This window comes from Numida meleagris, chromosome 1, assembly GCF_002078875.1.
Source record: "Numida meleagris isolate 19003 breed g44 Domestic line chromosome 1, NumMel1.0, whole genome shotgun sequence".
Lineage (NCBI taxonomy): Eukaryota > Metazoa > Chordata > Aves > Galliformes > Numididae > Numida > Numida meleagris.
The window spans coordinates 49,062,365-49,083,625 of record NC_034409.1 but is presented as its reverse complement, the minus strand read 5'-3'; the positions used below and the strand labels follow the sequence as shown (position 1 = coordinate 49,083,625).

At 45.3% G+C, this 21,261-nt stretch overlaps 1 long non-coding RNA gene across 1 annotated transcript; it reads left to right on the top strand.

Moving 5' to 3' along the window:
- On the top strand, positions 7,774–18,340 carry LOC110388304. The gene is made up of 4 exons (XR_002432850.1): positions 7,774–7,810; positions 14,364–14,691; positions 17,131–17,231; positions 18,194–18,340. It is a non-coding gene; the product is annotated as an uncharacterized LOC110388304 (long non-coding RNA).

Genomic DNA, 21,261 nt, shown 5'->3' with positions numbered 1-21,261 from the left:
GTGCTCATGCACACTTCCTTATCTGAAACACAGAAGAAAAATGAGCTGCAGGAAGGGTGACAGGAGAGAAGGAAAAAAAAAAATTAAAAAATCACTGCCTCTAGTTTTCATCTGGCAGTGAGGTGAGGCAGCACATGGGCAGCCCAGCCTCCCTGTGGCCCTGGCAGCCCTGCTTGTGCTGCATCCCAAGCACTGCATGCAGCCACGTAAGGACAGGCCCTCAGTCCTCCTTAGAGGAGCGAGGCCAGGCTTGGAGGGCAGGATGCTGCTCACTGTGGCACACTGCAAATGAAGTTTCCTTCATGCTTGGATAAGAGATGATGGCCTTAAGTTGAACCAGAGGGGGTGCAGGTCAGTTATTAGGAAGAACTTCTTTTCAGAAAGAGTGGTGATGTACTGGAACACCCAGGGAGGTGGCATAGTCACCATCCCTGGAGGTGTTCAAGGGCTGTGTGGATGTGGCACTGAGGGACATAGTGGGCATGGTGGGAATGGGCTGATGGTTGGACTATATGATCCTAGTGGTCTTTTCCAACCTTAATGATTCTATGATTCTATGAGTGTCTGGCTGCATGCAGCAACCTTGTGTGGGTGACCTTTCCTCCTTTTCTTACTCCCTCTCAGGACAGCCCTTCTCTCCTAGATAGGAGGGCCAGTGACACTTGTTATGGGGACCTGAGGAGCACAGGGCTTGGAGATATTCATATCATGGCTCCTTTCTCTTGCTGTTCTCCTGTTTCCTCCTGTCTCCTGCTCCTTATTCAGGTCTTTATTTCCCCACTCAAGGACCCATGAAGCCACAGGACATCTTTAGCAGCTCCAGGACTTGGCTAACTGATCACTCGTGTTCCTCATGGTTCCTGAGGATGAAGCATGACAGGGGAGCAAGACAAGGGAACAGACACTGGGCTATTTCCATGGCCATATCTTTGGCAGAGCACCTCTAGGCAATGCCTACTGGCTCTTGGATGCTATCAAGAGGAAAAGCTGGGAACTGAAGGGGTTGCTTTGTTGAATGTGCACCCTTTGATTTCCACCTTTGAGATTCTCTGTCTCTGTTTTTTCAAGTGCTGTACCTCCTATGCATTTTTTTTCCCCATGAAGGCATTGAATCAGCCTCAGTGTGAGACGCAGTAAGACCTGTCATATTCATGTTGGGACTTGGACAACTTAAGGCTGTTTCCAGCTTTACCACAGGTACCATGTGAGATGTCAGAGCAATTATTTCCTCTCTACAGGTCCAAAGCTACCCAGCTATAAGAATGGCAAAAACTGCAGAGAAGGAAGTATGTATGTCATCAAACCTGTGGTGCTCCTGTGGTGCCTTAGGAAGAAAGAATAACCTGGATTTCTCTTAGGGTCTTTTCTGCTTCTACCATCCCTCCAACCCTTTTTCCTTCTCTTCCATCTCCCTACTTCCATTTTTCCTCCTTCCCCTAGTAGCCCCATCTCTTTGCCAGTCTTCACATCTCTGTGAAGGTACTGCTCTGCCTGCCCTACAAATGGGTGCTGTCCTTTCCCTGGGAGACTGTGAACTCCTCCACAGGGTTGCTTCCAGCTCATGCTAGTCATGAGCGTGTGCTGGCCCTCAGTCTGCCTGCACTCCTTCAGGCAGGATTATTTGTTCACTGCCATGACAAGGCAGAAGGGGCCTGGGCGTAGCTCAGCATAGAAGTGGTGTTGAGCTGAGACTTTTCCTACACACCGTGTATTTTTTGTGGTTAGTGGGAGTGCAGAGGTGTGACCTGACTGCTGAGCTCTCCCCTTCTCCAGCAATGGCTATGTTCATCTACCTTAAGCACACTGCAGTGTGGCTTCTCATAAAAGAAGCATTCGCATTTGGGTTGCACACGAGTTTTCTTTGCTCTCTGGTGTAACTGGGTTGTTGAGCACAAGTCACCACCACCCATTTCTAGCACGGTCAATGGCGACAGCTTATCTTCTATTTGAAAGTCCATGGTTATTTGTCTCCCTTTCCCATTCCCTTTTCCTGGTGGTTTCCTACTCCAGTGGCAGTGCGGGGTTCTGGTCTTCTCTCCAGAACACCTGCTGCAGGATGGGGTAGAGCATGCGGATGGCTCAGACACAGGTCTGCGCATGGGCTCTGTGCACGGGCTGTGCCACTGAGAGGTCACTAGCCAGTGAGTGCCTCTGCTCCTGTCTTTGCTATGTCAGGCTTCTCAGCTGGATTCGCAGCCGCCTGCCGCGAGCTGCTCCTCCAGTCCAAACCAAACTTGATAATTGGTGCAGTAATCCTTTGGATTCCCTCATTAACAGTCGCTAATGGCCAGTGTGTTAGCAGTGAGCATTGCGAGCAGGACCAATTCAATTAAGCCTCTAATAAACCCATTGTAAACGGCAATAACCACGGAGTTCAAAGGCAGGATTATGGAAACTCTTTGCAATGGTTTGTGACAGCAGACAGGGCATAGGACTTGCTCTGATTAATTGACTGCAATGAGCCGAATGACTTTCTCAGAAACCCTTTGCACCACAGGCTGGCTGGCAGGAGAGGGCTACATGCAGCACAGGATTTGGCTCTGATGTATCCATTCCCCTGGCCCTTCTCATTCAGTCATGGGTCCAAACTCGTTCACCCAAACCTAGTGCAATTATCTTGCAGTCTCTTCCAGTTGGTGAGGCATTGGAACAGGCTGCCCAGGGAGGTGGTGGAGTCACCATCCCTGGAGGTTTTCAGGAAAAGGATAGGCATCACACTGAGTGACACTTCAGAGGTATGATGTTGGTGCGTTGATGGTTGGACTAGATAATCTTAGTGGTCTTTCCAATCTTAATGATTCTGTGATTCTATGATTCAGCATCCCATAGCATTTACACCCTTGCTGGTGCAGTGAGGCTCAGCACTGGCTGGCAGATCCCTTCGTTACAGCTGGGTAGTCATGGATAGTGGCGAGCAGAGGTGACTCGGTGAATTATTTAAGAGCACATCATGGTTTCCTTGCACGCTTAATGTGAAATGATTTGGCAGGTGATTTCTGTAGATAAAATTGTGACCTGTCACTCATCCAGAAAGACTTTGAAGTGAGCAAAGCTAGGCAGAAGTACTTCACTGAAAACTTCTTCATCTTGAAGGACGGGAGTTTTGTTTCTTTATTGTTTTCATATTCCCTGGATAAAAGTTGAATGGATTTTGTGAAATTCTTGTTGAGAGGATGTGGGAAAAGAAACCTTCAATATGAATAAAATTTAATTGTGGAAAATGCTGAATTTTCATTTGAAAATACTGTTTTAGAATATAGATTGTTATTCATTTCTTTTTTTCATATTATTTTTTGATATGAAGATTACATGTGCTGACATCATAGCACATTTAAAAGCTATAAAAGGTAACATAAAACTGGAAAATGAAATCAAAATGAAATATGAGAATTGAAAACATCATTTTGAAATGTTTAAATAATTGAAACATTACCAAGTTCTTCTTTTTTTGAGGACCATTGGCATATTCATTTCAATTTCTGATTGTTGTAATTAATTTCATTCAGTGTTTGAGCTGATTAAGCTGGACAGGTAGGTCACTTAATAGGCCTTTATTTTCTTCTTGGATGTAATTCCTGGAATTAAGTTTCTCATGCAAATCCTGACTACAGTGAGCCTGAAATCTCTCTCTTCACATCTCCTGTAGGACTCATTTAAATGTTGCTGCTTCTGCAAAGACACACACAAGTGAACTGATTTCTTAGAAACATGGTGAAAGTGACCATAGATGGGGTACTAACATGCTACGTGGTTTTATAATTGAAATGAATGCTTCCAGCTGTCTATTGCTTGCCTTTTTTTTTTTTCCCCCATGACTTCCTTTGGGTCTACAACCTCCTGGTCCACCTCCACACTTCGCAGCACCTTCTGGATGCTCAGTACATGAACTGAGACTCAGACCTCAGCCAAACGTGGAGGGAGATGGGGCCACATGCACAACAGTGTTCCCAGCTTGCTCCCGGGCAATCTTCTGGCTCACAGCCTTGTTTGTGAAGTAGAAGCTCAGATCAGAAGTTATGAAGTTTAAACAGTAGGGTTTGCCCAGTCATTAGGGGTAGCCTGGCTCATATAAGGGTGAGCTAGGCAGGATATGTTAGCAATGAAGAAGAGTAGATGGGCTTGATCCACCATTAATCTCAATCACTTTTGAATCAATTTGACATAAATCATAGAATAGAATCATAGAATCATTAAGGTTGGAAAAGACCTCTAAGATCACCTAGTCCAACAGTCAGCCCATCCCCACCATGCCCACTGATCGTGTCCCTCAGTGCCACATCCACACGGTTCTGGAACACCTCCAGGTGACTGCACCACCTCCCTGGGCAGCCTGTTTCAATGCACCAACACTCTTTCTAAGAAGAAAATTTTCCTAATATCCAACCTGAACTTTCCCTGGCACAACTTAAGGACATCACCTCTAATCCTAACATGATCCCATGCCAGCTCAGGGATCACAATGCCTGTGACGGGTATTGGACGGGAATGTCTCATCACAAAGTTCTCCTTCCAGGCATGATAATACAGTCTATTTCTGTGGATGACTCCCAGTACTTACAGAGACATAGGAAAAGCTGTTAGCTCTTTGGGATCCTGCTCTGGGTAGGATTTCCAAGTTAATGGCTCTCTGCAACCTCCCTCGTGTTCCCAGAAGTCATCTGCAATGTGCCTGGCTCAGATGAGTAACAGCAATGTTGTCTTCTGCTGATACTGCCATGAATACAGCTTTTCAGCTATTAGCCCTTTTTTATTATTGCATATACATCTAAAAAGTCTCCCTAAGAAGCAATGGAGTTTTTTCATAAAAAATATGGGTCCTGCACTTAAAAAAAAAAAAAAAGAGAGAGAGAAAGAGGAAAAGAAGAAAGAAAGGAAGGCAATCAGGTCCAAACCTAGCACTGAGTACCTTGGTTCCACTCATTACAACACTTAAGGACAGATATAATTCTCCTTACTTCTCTCATCTGAGAAAGTGAATCTCTCTGTCTCTCACACACTCCCTCACCCTCTTTCTGTCTCTTCTTCTAAAGCTCTTAGAGGCATCTATCCATACTCAGTCACTCTTCCTGCAAGTTTCATTAGATTGTAATTGGATAGTCTTCTAGATTCTAGAGGACCCCTTTGTCAGAGGAATTCCTGGAGATACAGCCTCTCATGAAAGTGAGAGTTGCAAAATTAATGAAGGACCAACTAAAGATGTGATTATTTGTTCCTTAATAGAAGTCTTCTTTTACCAGCAACTACTTTTTAGGAACTCTATAAAAATATGTACTTGTACATTCCAGGTCTTGCATTACATTTTCTGTCAAATAAGACTCTCAGCTTATGAATGTTGTGATCTGTGTGTGTGTCACTGGGAATTTGCACCTTAGCTACCCCACCAACTTGGGGATCCTAAATGTGCATGCATGATTCCTACTAATTTCCCCAAATCATTTTAATTTTTTGCTCTCTCTCTGAGCGTATATTTGGCTCTTAGTCACAAGTAAAAGCCCAGCCTATAACACACAGAAGGGAGGGCTACAGCACTAAGTTTGCCTTGGGTTGGAAAAATTCAGCCTACCATGCTCACCTCAGGAGGATGATTTGGATGCTGCACAAGGGTATCAGAAATCAGGGCAGAACGGATCAAAGGGCCAGGAAGGAGGGGACAAAACATGGTGAAGCGTTTCTTTCTTAAAGTATACCCTTGAAGTGTGTGTCAGCAGGGACAGCACTGAATAACTGAGCGGTAACCTTGCCTCTGGGTGCCCGTCACCACCTCCAGTTTCTGTCATGCCTTTTTTTTCTTTTCCCTGCCCCTCACTTCCTCTACACTTTTCTTCTCTTAATCCTTGCTTATGAAGAACACCACAGTATTCATATGTAAATTGCATGGAGCACTGCAAGAGGGAATGTGTCTGAAGGAGAAATCTATGCCATGCTCCTTCACTGAGTGCTCCATTCCCAAACAGGCTCCTCTCTCCAGTCTCTGAGAAGGCATCATGGGTCCCATGTCTATGGATGGCAGTTACAGAGGGAACTTATCTCAATGCCCAAGCAGTGTATGAATGTACCACACTGCTCTAGGATCACCCCAGGTATGCATCTTGCACAGTCCTCAGCTTCAAGGTGGTCCCATCCCCCTGACACAACTGCAATGACTGTAACAGCACTGTTGACTTCACAGAATTTGTTCATGTGTAGGCAACATGCTGGCAGGTTTTTGTCACTTTCATTCACTCCCTAGATAGGTTACTGGGGGGCTGAGAGCTACTATTCCTCTCTTCTCTGTCATCTCTTAGCTGGATAATCAGCTCCAAAATCAAAGATTTCTGCTCTGCAAGTCAGTGGAGCAAAGTCATGTAGTACAGCCTGAAAAAGGAATGGACATCTACCTTTCCCGTTCTGCTGGGTGCTGACACACTTATTCTCACCAGTCTTCTCAGACCAGATTTAGCTTACTCAGCTGTGGCAACCTATCTGTCTGGGACCTGAGCTGTGTTTCCTCCCAGGCTGTGTGTGACATCTCCCCCTGCTTTGTCTCCCATCATTCCGTGTTGAGGAGCAAGCTCTGAATTTGGCACAGGTGCAGGAAGGGATGGAGAGATTTCCCAGTGGCTCACCCCCTCAGTCAGCACAGAGCTGTGCTGAAATATCAATGCAGCCAATTGGAGAAAGTCACTTTTGGGAATGCAAGGGATGGCTGTGCAATACCAAGGTGCATTGTTCCTGAGGACACTTAGTCCCTTCCATGGCTTTCCTAGCAAGTGCTAGCCTACCCTGGAGCACTGCAGGAGGAAGGGTGCAGCTGCTCTGGGCAAACCAGGTTGCCACGATGGGAGATGCTGGGCACTACCTGTGCTCAGGGTTTGCCAGGGCTAGAGCAGGATGGTGAAGGCACAGAGGACTGCAGTGGGATATGGAAGGCCACTTGCCACACCACTGCTTGGTGGCAGGTTCTTTTCATACTCTGATCCTGAGACCAACCCCAAATGTCAGCACTGCCTGTGCCCCATGTGAGTTCAGCCTGACTTGGACAAAACCATGATGTCCTGTGGCACCCCAGGGAATGAGGCTGCAACTGGAAAAGATCTAAGGAATCCTTGCTTGGAGTGTCCTCTCTGCACTGACCTCCATTTATCTGCAAGTGCCACCTCACTTTTTTATGTTAGTTCACAACATCTTGATACTGCCCAGAGACCCTGGAGGAAATGCTTCTGAGCTGGGAAGAGGTTAAATGGTAAGTGATCATTCTGGCACCAGAAAAGGTTTGGAAAACAGTTTGGATTGGTGGCACAAACATGTTCACTGGAAAGTTGAAAATCCAGCAACAAAACATTTCAGGTAGTGCCCGTAGGAAGCGTATCCTTGTGCTTGAGAATTAACTCATCAAGAAGAAAAGTTCTGCTGTCCTCCCTCCAGACCCAACTACGGTCTGCATTCCATTCTTGTTTCTCTAGGTTTTAGCCCCAGGAGGAGTCTTCTTTAGAGGGAGGTAAGATCAAACGATCATGTTTGTAGCTGCTGCAGGGCTGAGGGCAACTGATACGACTGGGTGCATGAATAGGGCAGCTCTACCTCTGGTTGTGCTGAGAATGAAGGATGGTGTAGTGAAAATGCTGTCACAGCTTGAACCAGTGACTGAGCACCTGGTGGGAAGGCAGGGCCAGCCCAGGGGAGCTCAGGTGCATGCAATGCACCTGAGTAACTGGAAGGGATGGAGCCAGGATCCACCCCTTCCCAGACCTCATTTAAGGGTTGGCAGTGGAGATGAAGGTATTTCTTTAGAGATCTCTGCATACCTGAGGATGTTATGGGCTTTCTGAAGGTAAGCAGGTTTTTTTGCTCCTATTTTTGTGTCTGTTGCTAGCACATCTAAGCAGATTCTCACTTGCTGTAGCCAAAGGCCTTGCTGCTCTGCCATCTTGTTGCACTTTCTATCACATTACAGATGGGAATGGGCTTTTAGAGAGACATGATTCTCAGCACTGTCAGGAATATGAAATGCCCATCCATTAGGAAAGAAGCAGCAGCTTTATGCTTTTGATGTCAGCTACTGATTTACAGTGATTTATATCAACAGCTACAACCTGTATTTACATAGTATTCTTCATAGGACTGTCAGGGCTCTTTACAGGAGATAAAAAAAAATAAAAAAAAATGATCTTAGGTTAAAATGATAAGCTTTGCAAGAAGGAAGAGCCGGGTTCTTGCCAGAACTCTGCCAAAGCCTTCCTGCATTCATTTAGAAAGGCTGTTTTAAGCTTAGCCCTTCACGCTTGAGTTTCCCCAGCTTTGAAATGGGGACGGTGATGCTGTTTGTTTTCACGTGGAGGGGCAGGCGATGAGAAACTTAATGAGATGTGCTCCAAAAAAAAAAAAGGAGAGTTTAAGATCCTGCAATTGAAAATGCTAGGTAACTGCATGGCTCCCAGCAATGGTATCCCTGGGGTGAAGGAGCACACTAAAATAGATAGGACAGGGGAAGTGGTTTTAAACTAAAGGAGGGGAGATTTGACTAGATGTTAAGGAGAAAGTGTTTTTTGTAGAGAGTGTGGTGAGGTGCTGGAACAGACTGCCTAGGGAGGTTGTAGATGCCCTGACCCTGGAGGTGTTCAAGGCTGGTTTGGATGGGGCCCTGGGCAGCCTGACCTGGTGCTTGAACTGGTGGTTGACAACCCTGCCCTTGGCATGGGGTTGGAACTAGATGATCTGTGAGGTCCCTTCCAACACAAGTTGTTCTGTGATTCTTTTGAACCTCTGTTAATCCTGGCTTCCTCTGGGCCTGTCTCTGACAAAGAGCCATGCTGTCTCAGACTGGACTAGATGGAGATGCCCAGTTGTTGCTCCTGCAACAACTCACATTTGCATGCTTTGTTGCTTACGCAAGTGAAGAGTGATGTAGTGGGGTCACAGCCCACGTGACAAAGACAGCTGTCAGAGACCTCATGTAGCTATGATTTCTGCATAGTGCATTTCTAACAACCCTTGCCTGCAGTGTATGAATTCACAGTCTGGGGCTTAACAGCTCCTGCAGCTCCATGTGGTCCCCTTAACCAGCAAACGAGGTTGCTTGTCAAGGAGCTAAAGAAAGGGGTGGTTTGCAGGGGGATGATGGTTGCTGCTGCCTGGCCAGGTTATATGTGAGGATGGGGGGTCTGTCCTAGCTTGTGTGTGGCTTTCCTGCTGGAGTGCTTTTCCGTCTAAATTGGATTTACTTGTTCTTGATTTTTGGATCACTATCGTCTTATTTTTTCAGTGGATTTGAACTTTCATTGTTTTCTCTCTTGTGGCTTACAGAGTTCTGGACTAGTCTAGCCACTAGGTTTTTTTTTTAAGCCTCAACAAATAAACTAACCAAGTCAGAAGACTAAACATATTTTAGCGGAGCAGAACCGGAAGATCTTATTTGTTGCTCAAGATGGCCACAGTTGTTCTCTCTATATATGAGCAGGTAAAGCGAATGAGCTTTCACTGCTGTGCCAGGTCCAGAGAGGAATCTGTCTTCCTAATTTTAGGATGGCAGAGAAAAGCAGTGGTCAGTAAGAACCAATGTTTCCAGCTCAACACAGATTTCCCTATGTCCAGATTCCACCAGCTCAGAAGCAATTTCTTGTATGAATAAGACCTCTTAAATATTCCCTTTATGCAGATCTGGGAGAAGTAACCAAGTTTAAGCTACTTGAAACTGTTCCAGCTCTTATAGAGTAGAGCTGTTGGCTGCAGTGAGCAAGAAGGTGTGTTACATGTTTGGGCCTATGGTGGACTGTGGTGAATATACAAGAGTGTTACATGAGGCTGCATCACGATGGTATTAGATAGTGTACCTCTTCCCCCAGCTAACTCTCAATGGGATGAGAGTGAATGGCCTCAAGTTGTGCCAGAGGAGGTTCAGGTTGGATATGAAGAACAACTTATTCCCTGAAAAAATGGTGAGTCACTGGAACAGGGTGCCCCAGAGAAGTACTGGAGTCACCATCCCTGGAGTGGTATTCAAGAAACATGGAGATGTGGCACTGAGAGACATGGTGGGCATTATTAGTGGTAGGTGGATGGGTAGACTAGATGATCTTGGAGGCCTTCTCCAAACTTAAGGATTCCATGGATGGCAGCGCTCTCACAGAGCACAGGACTAAGCAGCTCCCAGCACCATACTGGCACTTGCATCTCCAGAGATGAGAAACAGATGAAAAGCCTTTGGTCCATATGTCTTGAAAATGGCCACAAGTAGGGAAACATTGATTTGTGGTGATGAATGTAATTTCTAAACTAATTGAAGAAAGATAGCATTCTGCCTCTAGCTGTGCCATTTGCATAAGAATTAGATCACCTTAAACAAGAACAAAGAGACCCTTATACATAGTGAACTATGTTAAAAAACAAATTAGCTGGGGGTGGGAGAACTGAACAGCCACTGACAGAACAAAATTAGCTAGTCTGGATCATAGCTGTTACAGAAACAGCAGAGAGAAATCAAAACAGACCATTTAAGAAAATATGGATTTTTCAGAGGAAAATACGCTCATGAAGTGCATCTTGCTGTATTTCACTTGATTGATAACCTAATAAAAAAAAATGCAGCAGTATCTACCATTAGCTACCTCTGTCCAGCTCCTGGTGCAGCCATAATGCACACACAGCAATTTGCAGAACACTTGAACGTCATCTGACAAAGATGCTTCTATCTCCAGTCACTTCCATGGATCTATTTATGCACACTGATATGTTTACATCCATGCTGGATGCAAGCTTGACAGAATCTTTTGGATGTTGCCTGTATAACTTACAATTATTTCCAGGCATTTGATTTGGCTAACCTTGTTATAGGGTGCTGTACATACACTCCACTAGACATGGACAGATGCAGTTGTGACCTCCACTGAGCAGCAATGCAACCTGCAAGGCAAACCTTCTATGTGCAGATAGAAGTGGGTGGGTGAAGCTCCCCTAACCCTGGGAAATCCACATCAAGCACATTTGGGAGCAGTCCTTTCAACTGAGTCTGTATGTTGCAACCTCCCTAGGCAATACTTTCCTTGAAGAACTTCTTGAATGCATGCTCAGCAGGAGTCCTGGATGCACTTGCCTCATGTAAGGTCTGGAGCAACCTTGGAGCTGAACAAGGCATGTAGGATGGACTCAAACTCAGGGCTGGTCCTGACCCTAGCTGGACGGTGTGTTACTTGAGCAGACCAAGGTCACAGCTAGCAGCCGAGTTCAGGGTCTGCTGCTTACCAATTCTGTGCTCAGCTCTTCCTTCCACACACAGCCCTTTCTCACTTCAGGTCTAAACCTTGATTAAAACACTCTTCCTAGCTTCCAAACAGGCTAACTTCGTAGAGATGGTGGGAAGAAAAAAACACCTTTTTATTTCATGGCAAGTGTTTGCTCAGCTCTTCTGGCTATGACTAAGAATATTTCATACTCAAGTAATCCATCACACTTAGTGCTGTTAACTTTTCAATACCACCTGCACATCCCACAGAATATACAAAAAACCCTTCTGGGATTCTTTATCGTAGCAACATCTACAGAAACTACTTGTCCTCCATGTGAAAGACATTTAAACCATGTGATCACCTGAAGTCCTTCCAGCCCTTTTCAGGCCAGGAAAGAGAAATGATTAACAGGTGAGGTAAATCCTCATTGTTTCTCACCTTTATAAGGTGCATCTTGGGTGCACCTTTGAAATAAGGTGCTCAATGAGGTTTAAATACTAAACCTGTGGCTACCTGTTCCTCTTCCCACACCCCAATCCACTGCCATAATCGTGTGTGTGCTTGCTGCCTAACCTGCTCCTGGGCTGGGGAAGCAAATCCTGAGTTATGGGACTTGTTTAGCTGTGCTGGATTACTTCAGTGCAGCTGTGTTAGGAGTGCCCATGATGTTGGTCTGCTGGCAGTTCTGAAGGATGGTGACTTGGCCACCCTGAGCTGTACCCAGCAAAATGTGATTGAGTGCAGCTTGTGGGTGTCTCCAGGTACATGTGATGTCACTCCACTCCTGGAGCACATGGATTTGGCAGGGTGAGAATAGCTACTGCCATATATGAGTGTTGAAGCTTGCCTATGGGTGACAAGGGAAGGTGAAGGTTGGTCTCTTCTCCCCAGTAACAGTGATAGGATGAGAGGGAATGGCCTTAAGTAGCACCAGGGGAGGTTCAGGTTGGATATGAAGAAAAATTCTTTCTCTGAAAGTGTGGCCAGTCACTGGAACAGGCTGCCCCAGGGAAGTTGCTATCCCTGAAGGTGTTCAGGAAACATGGAGATGTGGCACTGAGGGACATAGTGGATGGGCAGTTGGACTAGATGACCTTGATCTTTTCCAACCTTAATGATTCTAGGGAAGAAAATGCTACATTTCTTCTATTCTGGGAACAGAAGCCATACTTACATAGTTACAGACCTAAAAAGGGAGAATGTTAAACTGAATGGAATTTCAGGATTTTTCTTAAGTGCAAAGAATCCTGGATTCTGTAGCTGATGTGTGGCTTGTCTCTGCCAACTACAGTGATTCATCCAGCAGATCCTATATGCAGGAGACCCAGATATTTCTTGAGAATGCCAAAAACCTGCTGTGCACTTACTACAGATTTCAGCGCAAATCCTGAATCTACAGCATTACCTCAAAACAGTGCATTTTACTAGCACAACCTCTCCTGAGGGCTGGCTTCCCAGATTGACCATTCCTCTCCTGAAAGGAGCACAGCAAGGCAGTACTGTTTCCCTTGCAGCTGAGACAGGGCAAGCAGATAAGCATGGGCCCTAACTGCACAGGGAGCTGGTTCCTCATCCAAGCCCTGCCTCGCTGCCATAAGGTCACTCTGACATCTACAGGAAGCTCTCAGCTGCTTGAAATGCTGCTCTCCTCAGTGGAGAGGATCTTGATCAGACTTGCAAGCTTTTCTCAGGAAGGAGTTGCACCAAGCTGACTCTCAGTGTCCTTGGGGAACATTATGTTCCCTGACTCAAGTGTTCTGGAACCTTTTCCTGCAGAAATCTAGCTGTGATGCCCATGGATACAGTTTACCCACTGGCTAAAATCTTTTTCAAGGTGGGTCACTGGCCCTGGAGGCTGCATGGGCTTCAGCTGGATCTCACAGAGAAGGATGTTCTGATTGGGTCCTGGGTGACATGAGGGAGTGATGTCATCCAGGAATGCAGGGGACAACTCCTTTAATAATATCCTGGAAATCACACTTGATAGAACAAAACCTGCAAGATCTACTTGAGATACTGAATGTATGGAGTTAATCTGGGTGTATACATTTCAGACTCTGTTTATTATAAGCATTGCGAGCAGCAGCACTTAAGCTATCACGATTGCTAAATGCAAACAGTTAGGTAAATGGAATGAGGAATAGTCTAGGTCATCCAAGTGAGTGTCACTATAGGACACTGACAACTAAACTGTAGCAAGTTTCAAATGTTATAATCAGTCTTCAAATAAAAAGGGAGGTGTACTTTGGTAGCCTATTCTGTAAAAGATGCGGTGAGGTCTGGCTGTTTACCTTAATAAAGGTAAAGGCCTAAGCAAAGACATTTTCAGGCTCCTGTTGTGTTAAACCTTCTTACCCTGTGTGAAAGATGACCCTTTTCCCTCTCCTGCCTCCTCAGAGCAATACAAAAGCTGCCAGCTCAGGTGCCTGCAGCAGGGGAGGGGGTAAGAGTTGCAAACAGGAACCAGAGCAGCTAATACAAATTACCTTTCAAATTGGAGCAAATGCTCCTAGAAATGTCACCTATTAAAAGATCAACTAATAACTTCCTGCTGCAGCCTGAATAACTTGACTGAAAAAAAAAAACATGCTGGTAGTCTTCAGGACCAGATTTCTTGTGAGCTTTACAATTTGAGGTTTGTCAGTTTTGTACTTAGCACAATTGATGAGGCTCTGAGCCATATTTATTACAAAAACCTGCTGGATCCCTTTGAAAATCTGAACCTTTAAGGGCTGGGAGCAGACACGTGACTTCTTCCTCTTGTGAAGCCATAGCAGATAGCCAGAGCCTGCTGGATGCCAGGGAGGGGGTGCTTTGCTGATTCTTCACCTGCTGATTCAGTGTGTGTTTAATTTGAAAAATGCAGTAAGCCTCACAGAGCTCCAGAGGCTGAAAGAGCAGAATGGTTTTGATGAGGTCATGCTTAACACAGTATATGTTATTTCTACAGCTTCCAAGAAGAATATCTCTTGGATGGAAAAGCTCTAAAATAAGTGCGGTTTGACTGCATTTGAATGGGTAGATCTCACTTTCTTTGAGTGACTCCTGATCGCTTTTCAAAGTCGTGTGTAATCACTGTGAAACCTACAATATTCATAATTATAAATATTGGCTATTTTAAGGTTTATGAAATCTTCCTACCATACATTCTTGTTTTCCCAGTTAACTTCTGATGCTACCAGCTGTAATGTTGGAAGGTCTGCACCTTGACGGCATGAACAAAGATCTTATTGGTAAAAAGTTATTTCATCTAAAGAAGAAGCCTGTCAAAGATGGACTGACTACAAACCTCTGTAATTAGTAGGTTCTTAGAGCTAATCACAGTGAGAACAAGCCCTAAATTGAAGGCTGTACAATCCAAAGGTTGCTTGACCAGCTGTTCAGCAGGATTTTTGTCTCTGCGTACCTCCTGATTGCAGCAATAGTGGAGTATCTTAAACTTTTAGTCGTCTGCTTCCTGACTCATCTCCTGTGGCTAATGCTGAAGCAGGTATGGCTGTATAAAATCTGTCTGCAATTGATTGGCACTAGGAAGTCAGCTTTTGCTTGTTAAACCCTTACAGAGTCGTTGGAAATCTACAGAGTGAGCTGTACGGCCAACGAGAAAGATGACAAACAAGAGTGATGTGTTCATGCCAATTATAACAAAGTAGCAAGGCCAGGTAGGCGTACGGTGGCAGCCAGGTTTGGTTGGGGAGAGCACCCTGCTGCAATGTGATAACACTCTGTGTCATTTATCTACTAAGTAAGCTCGTTTTATGTCTGCCCTTATTGTGCTGGGCATAACACCTAGTTGTGGTGGGCTGGTGGCTATCAGCTGCTTGTGGAGGAGGACTTGCTGTTAGGGTTAGACCATCATCCATGTAACCTAGCTTAGAATTAGTAAGGATGCTTCTGCATGGGTGACAGTTGAACCTGCATGTTGCAGTGCAGATGTGTCTGAAGTCAGGAGAGGGCTGGAGAGAGATGTATTTTTCTCCTGTTGAACAGAATTGTCTGAATGCAGCTCCAGCTTTCTGTGTGGATGAGTAGCTGATGGTGTTTATTTTGAGGTATTCTGTATGGGGGAGGAGTAGGACAGCAGAGACTCTTGTCTCCCTCAAAGTAGCATGCAAGGCAAATACTGCCAGCAGATAGATGTTTCTGTGCCTTTGGCTTGTTCCTGTCTCTCCCATACATTCTGAATGGGAGCAGTATTGGTGTAGACTCCTGCAGAAGTCTTCATGAAACTGTACCCCATATACCATGTGAACTCACAGCCATATTCCAGGTGAATTGCAGACTTACAAGTAAGTGGCTCTGACCAAGAGGTAACAAGGTGAGTTGAGGCTTAAACCTACCTATGCTGTGGGGGGGGGAAAAACTGCTGTCTATTCAGCAGTGCATGCGAAACATACACCTTGCTGTTCTGCTGTTTGTACCGTAATAGCTGGATGAGCTAGGCTTTCCCGGAAGGACAAAGACCACTTACCTTATTCTTACTGATGTGGTATGGACAAGGGACCACTGATACTTCACTGCTCTCTCCAGAGCTTTTTTTCTGGCTTTCTGACAATCTGTTGCACCATTTGATGGGATGCTTTCTGGGACCATCACTGAGCTACTTCATCCGTGATCCTTGAGCTGGGATACACTCAAGTTGCCACTCTTGCTTGATTTGTGGCCAATCCCCTGGTCTTGTAAGGGGAATGGCACTTCCTGACTGGCAGTGTGTGGTGGCAGGGTATGTCACTTCTCATACTGGAGATAAGAACAGAGTTCTACTCTTGGCTGGGGAAGAAAATTTTGGCTTGTCACTTGGGGAGAAGTGGTTGTTTGCCACCACTTTCCCCTCCAGATCCTCTCTAACACAGGAACAAATAATTTGTTCTCCCTCTCTGTAGTGCTGTTTCTGCCAGGGATAGCATAAAAAGAGAAATAACAGGGTATATGGAGCCAAGATGCAACAGAGTGTCTTGGCTGTGTCAGACAAATCAACCCACTGCAATGTATTAGGGAAGGACTAGAGCCACAGCTCTAATTCACAGTGGCTGTAGTGCACCATGTCTCCAAAAGCTGGTACAAAGTCTCCCTCAGATCAGCCAGCCCCCTTCTGTGAATGAAGCGAAACTCATAAGGCTCTCAGTATTCCCCACACATTTCTTGGGAGGATAGTTCTTTCTATGAGCACTAAGCTTCAGAGTTGGCTGAATGTTGGGGGTAAGAACAAGGTCATGGCCCTTCTGCTCTCCATCCCCTGACATTCACTGGTTGGCTGAAACCGTGGAGCTGGAGGCTAATAAACTAGCAGTCAGCCATACCCTTCTGAATAATCTTCTGTTCCTATAAATTATCTATTCCATCTAATATTGGTGTTTTTTTATAATTAATGCTACAGATGGAAAGGCTTTGGATTCATGGCCTATAGGAATGCAGGCTCTTGCTATGCAAGTTTCCTCTGAAATAACTCTGCATCTGAAATAACTCTGCCTTAAGTAACTGTTGCCCTGATTATAGGATTACTGCTGGAATAAGCTACAAAGACAAACTAAGTTGCTTGATGCATGGCAGAGGGGGCTGGAGCCCTAAGATCTGTTTTCTCCTCTCTGTGCTGATAATGCCTTACACAGGCAAACTGTGTGCTAAGTCCAGAGTGGTGAGAAACCTCGCTGGGAAGGACACTGCCTGCCACTCCTGTGTAATGGAGATGGAGTGCTTAGACATGCACAGGCTTACATAATTTTCCTGACTAAGTGACTTCCTCTTGGATAATGTATAAATCAGATGTACCTTAAACTGTCGCTCTGTTTTCCTGAAAGCTTGGGCAAAGCTGTGCAAGCTGGAAATAATGATCCCTTGATAAATGAGGGATAAATGCTCGTGGAAGGTTCAGAGGAAGCCTGTGCAGAGGCTTAGCCAATATCCCTGAAATTGGTTTTCGTTCCTGTAGGGGTCTTCATATGGAAGGAGAGGACTGCTGCCCACCTGGCTTGGAGGGGAAGAGAATATGTGACTCTAGGGAAGAAGCTATTCTGGCCCAGCCATGCTGTGGTAATCATCTCCAGTCTCTCTGACCCCTTCAATGAATTTCTGTTTGTTTTCATGAAAAAGTGATCTACTGGTGTATGATCTTATGGTATCATGGTTTTATGACAGTGGGTTTGGGGAAACATTAGCTGGTGTGATGAACATCTGGCAGAAAGACACATGGGCAGAGATGCTACAGCTTCCTATGCCATTTCTGTGGCAAAAATGGTCATACTTGATCTGTAGGGAATTGTGTTTAAAAGATAGTAATGAGTCCACAGGTCTCGTGAGTTTCATTTGTACAGCTTGTTACTGGAGGTTATAAAAAGGCTGCAAACTGAAGCCACATTGCTGCTGTTGAGCTTCTTTGGGAAAAGGGCAGCTCTCACAGCCTCCTGTCCATGTGGAAGCTGCAGTTCTTGGCAACGGAGGTGGCATGTCTCTTGCTTGTCTCCACTGTTTTACATTCTCTCTGAGTGAGACAGGTAGAGAGACTTTTCAGCGTGGCTTTTCTCTGTTTTTCCTTTGGAAGGCTTACTGTGTCTGTTTCAAATCTTGCTCAAATGCAAACTGTTTGTCTATGTCTACACAGATGTAAAAAGCAAGGCTTTATAGATGTAGAATCAGTTCTTTACAACTCCTTGGGTAGAAGGTATAATCCTCTCTTAAGGATGAGGAAAGACACACAGATAAAGCTTCAATGACTGACTAGAGGCCTAATTATGGGTAGAGAGTAAGCCTGAGATTAAAAATAAGGCTTGAATTCAGCCCCTTAATGAACGCTCCTAGATCTTGCTGCCTCATTTTATGCAGATGTACAAGCAGCATATGTTTTACACAACGGGCTCATCATGTTGACTCATCGGAAGGAACAGAAAAGGGAGTGTTTCTGTTTTACCCACTATCTGCCTTTTGCGATGCACTTTCCCTGTCTCTGTACCTTAAATGCCCTCCTTGCTGTGGTCTCTAACTGTGCTTGTCTTCAGGAAGTGCAGGTTTCCTCACCAGATGGGAGTCTGGTGGTGGAAGGAGGGGATTTTGGCAGGATGGAGCTGGTCACAGAACTTTCTCCCTGGTCCAAGGAATGGTGCAGATGAGGTGCACTGTATGCCAGTGCCTGGACTGCATGGTCTGAGGTGAGAAGGGAGCCTACAGATTTGTCTATTTTTTCTTTCTATTTTAATTTCTTCTCTCATCCCTTCCTACCATTAGTTGCAAAACTAATGGCGTTGTGTCAAAACCTGTTGATGCATCTGCTATGCAGGTTCATATTATCAGATGCCAAGCTGCTCTGCAAACACCTGGGGAACATCTGTGTACCATCACACAAAGACTGTGTGGAAGGGAAGTTAACAAATCCAGTTGGTTATAGAGCAATATTAAGCATTTAATAACACTACCTTGGAATTCTTCTAGTGTCCCAAAAGCTGTTGCATGATCAGTGACTGCTGAGGGAGCCTGAGGCAGGCTTGCTTTGCACTTGCCAAGTTTCATATGCTGGTGGTAGATGGCATTGGTATGAAGTTCTTGTTTTGTTATTGCATTGTATTCTCTATAATGATTCCACTGATGGTGATGAGTGACTTTCCCCAGGCCATGGATGCGCTGAAATTGGTAGTGGGTATGCTTTTTTTCTCCCAGTAAGAGTATATACTGCCTTTTAAGATTTCTGCTATGAGTGACAACTATTCCTGTTTCTCTGGGTAGCAGATGCTAATTGTCTCTTGTAGAAACAGTTCCTCCTTCCTCCCTTAAGAAATAGACTATAATTATCCAAGCTAAAGGCAGGAGAAGGATTCATAAAAGACAGAAGGATTCATAAAAGGTGGAAACAAAAGATGGACATTTTAGCAAATCAATAGATTTGAGTAGTAGTGCAGGGAGAGTGGTTGAAGGATTGGCAGAGAAAATCAACAGCATGAATCTATCCAGTGTGAGGCACGATCACTCCCGTTGACTCAGCCTCCTGACTTTCTAGAAAATCAGAAGAGGAGGAGATAAAATGCCTTCTCAGAGCAGTCTCCTTTATGCAGAGCCAGGCAGAACAGATTTTTAGCCACCCTGCTCTAGTCTGCACTGCAGGCCACGTTTTTCTTTTCTGACCTCAGTGAACCATGGCTGCCCTAGGGAAAAAAGAAATGCAAGTGGCGTGAGGAGGAAGCGCTCCCAGAGCAATGGTGAACATTAGTTGGGAAGAAGCTCTCCTGTGGTGCTATGAGAATTCTACTGCCTTAGCCCACTTGCTGTTTCTGGATCACCTGTCTGAGCTGTAATTAGGTGTTAAAAAAGACCGCTTCCTGGAATATGGATACTTGTTCTGGAGTATGGCTGGTTGCCTGGGTAGGGGGAAGAGCTAAGGGAAAGGCTTGGGGTTTGATGTTCTGGATCATTCATTTATATTGGTGGTAGTTACAAGTACCATCAGAGTTGTGTTTAAAATATGTGGTTCATGTTTCCTTTGGCTGCTCTTCAAAGTCTCTACCTCTCATCAGGTCCACAAAATGTGGTTAGTGCCCTGTGAGACCCTCACAGTTGGTATTTGTGTACTTCCTTGACTGTAAACCAACAGTGATATTAGCAGTGAATTTCAGGATCTTCTAGTTCTTGTGGAGATTAGGGTGAAACTCGCTCTCCCAATCTGCAGCATGTTGGGATTTCTTTGCTAGGTCCTCCTACCTGTTCTAGGTAGTCATGTTCTAGAACTAGTGGCTGGTTCCTTTTAATGGTCTCAAGCATCTTGTTTCAGTCTAATGACCCAGAGGGAGATGCTGAGGAATATTTTTTTCCCCTCTCTCTTTTTCCATGGACTGGGGAGAGATGCCAACTACCCTAGCAATACCATGCGAGGAGGTAGTGCTAGTTGATGCCTAGCACACTGTTGACAGAGAACCCTGTAGATTGTCTGAGTTACTGTGATGCAGTGTCTGGTAATCCAGTTGACACATTTGGACATCCAGTTCCAAGAAAGATGAGCTTTTCTCTATCCTCTCTTAAGATGTGGGGGCTGCAATCTGACGAGGTTCCACAGACAATCCTATGCCTGATAGTATCTCAGAGACAGAATTGGGGTAAGTGGAAAGGCCAAAGGCCAGGCATTGGGTATGAGTGGGAAGAGGTGGAAGATCTTCAAGGTTTAAGAAGGGAGGTTTTGTGAGGTGGGGGTTGGCCTTTTCTCCCAATTAACAGAGTTAATGATTAGAGGGAATTGCTTCAAGTTGTGCTAGCGGATGTTCAGGTTGGATATGAGGAAACATTTTTTTCTTCAAAAGAGTAGTGCTGCACTGGCACAGGCTCCCCAGGGAGGTGGTGCAGTCACCGTCCCTGGAGGTGTTCCAGAACTGTGTGGATGTGGCACTGAGGACATGGTCAGTGGGGATGGGCTGGTGGTTGGACTTGATCTTAGAGGTCTTTTTCAACCTTAATGATTCCATGAAGAATGTTCCTGCTCTGACACTCCCTGCTTTTGTGCATAGACTAAATGAAGTCACTGCCCCTGGATCCAGACTGGTTTCAAGGATTGCTGTGAAGCATCCCTTTGGTGGCTGTGGCACCAACATCTCTGTGTGAGAGGCTGTTCCCTACTGGAGGAGCACACAGTCTCAACAAGATAACACCTTATGGTCTGCTCCACAGTCAAGAAATGCTTGCTTCTACTCTTTGCAGAGCTATATCTGTGCCCTATAGCCACAGCTGCTCTCACCCCTTCCCCTCAGTGCTGGCTGCAGGCTGAGGATGTCTCTGTGCCACCTGGCAGCCCCTCATGCAGTGCCAATGCTCCCAGTCTCCTTGTCAAGCTGGGCACGTCGGGCTCTGCTCCCCCGGGTAGTTTTGTTCCTTGCCCACCTGAGTGCTGATGCTATGGTAAAAATAACTCTGCACGGAAATGAGAGCACTGATTAGGATTTAAATAAAATTTACATAAAACTCTGCTTTGAGTACTAATTAATTAGGTGTTAAAAGCCCCTGAAAAAGGAGAGGGGGCCTTGTTTGCCTTCTCAAATGGGGGAAGCTATTAGGAGAGAGAGAGGCAAAGACTTTCTGTGGCTTAACTGTA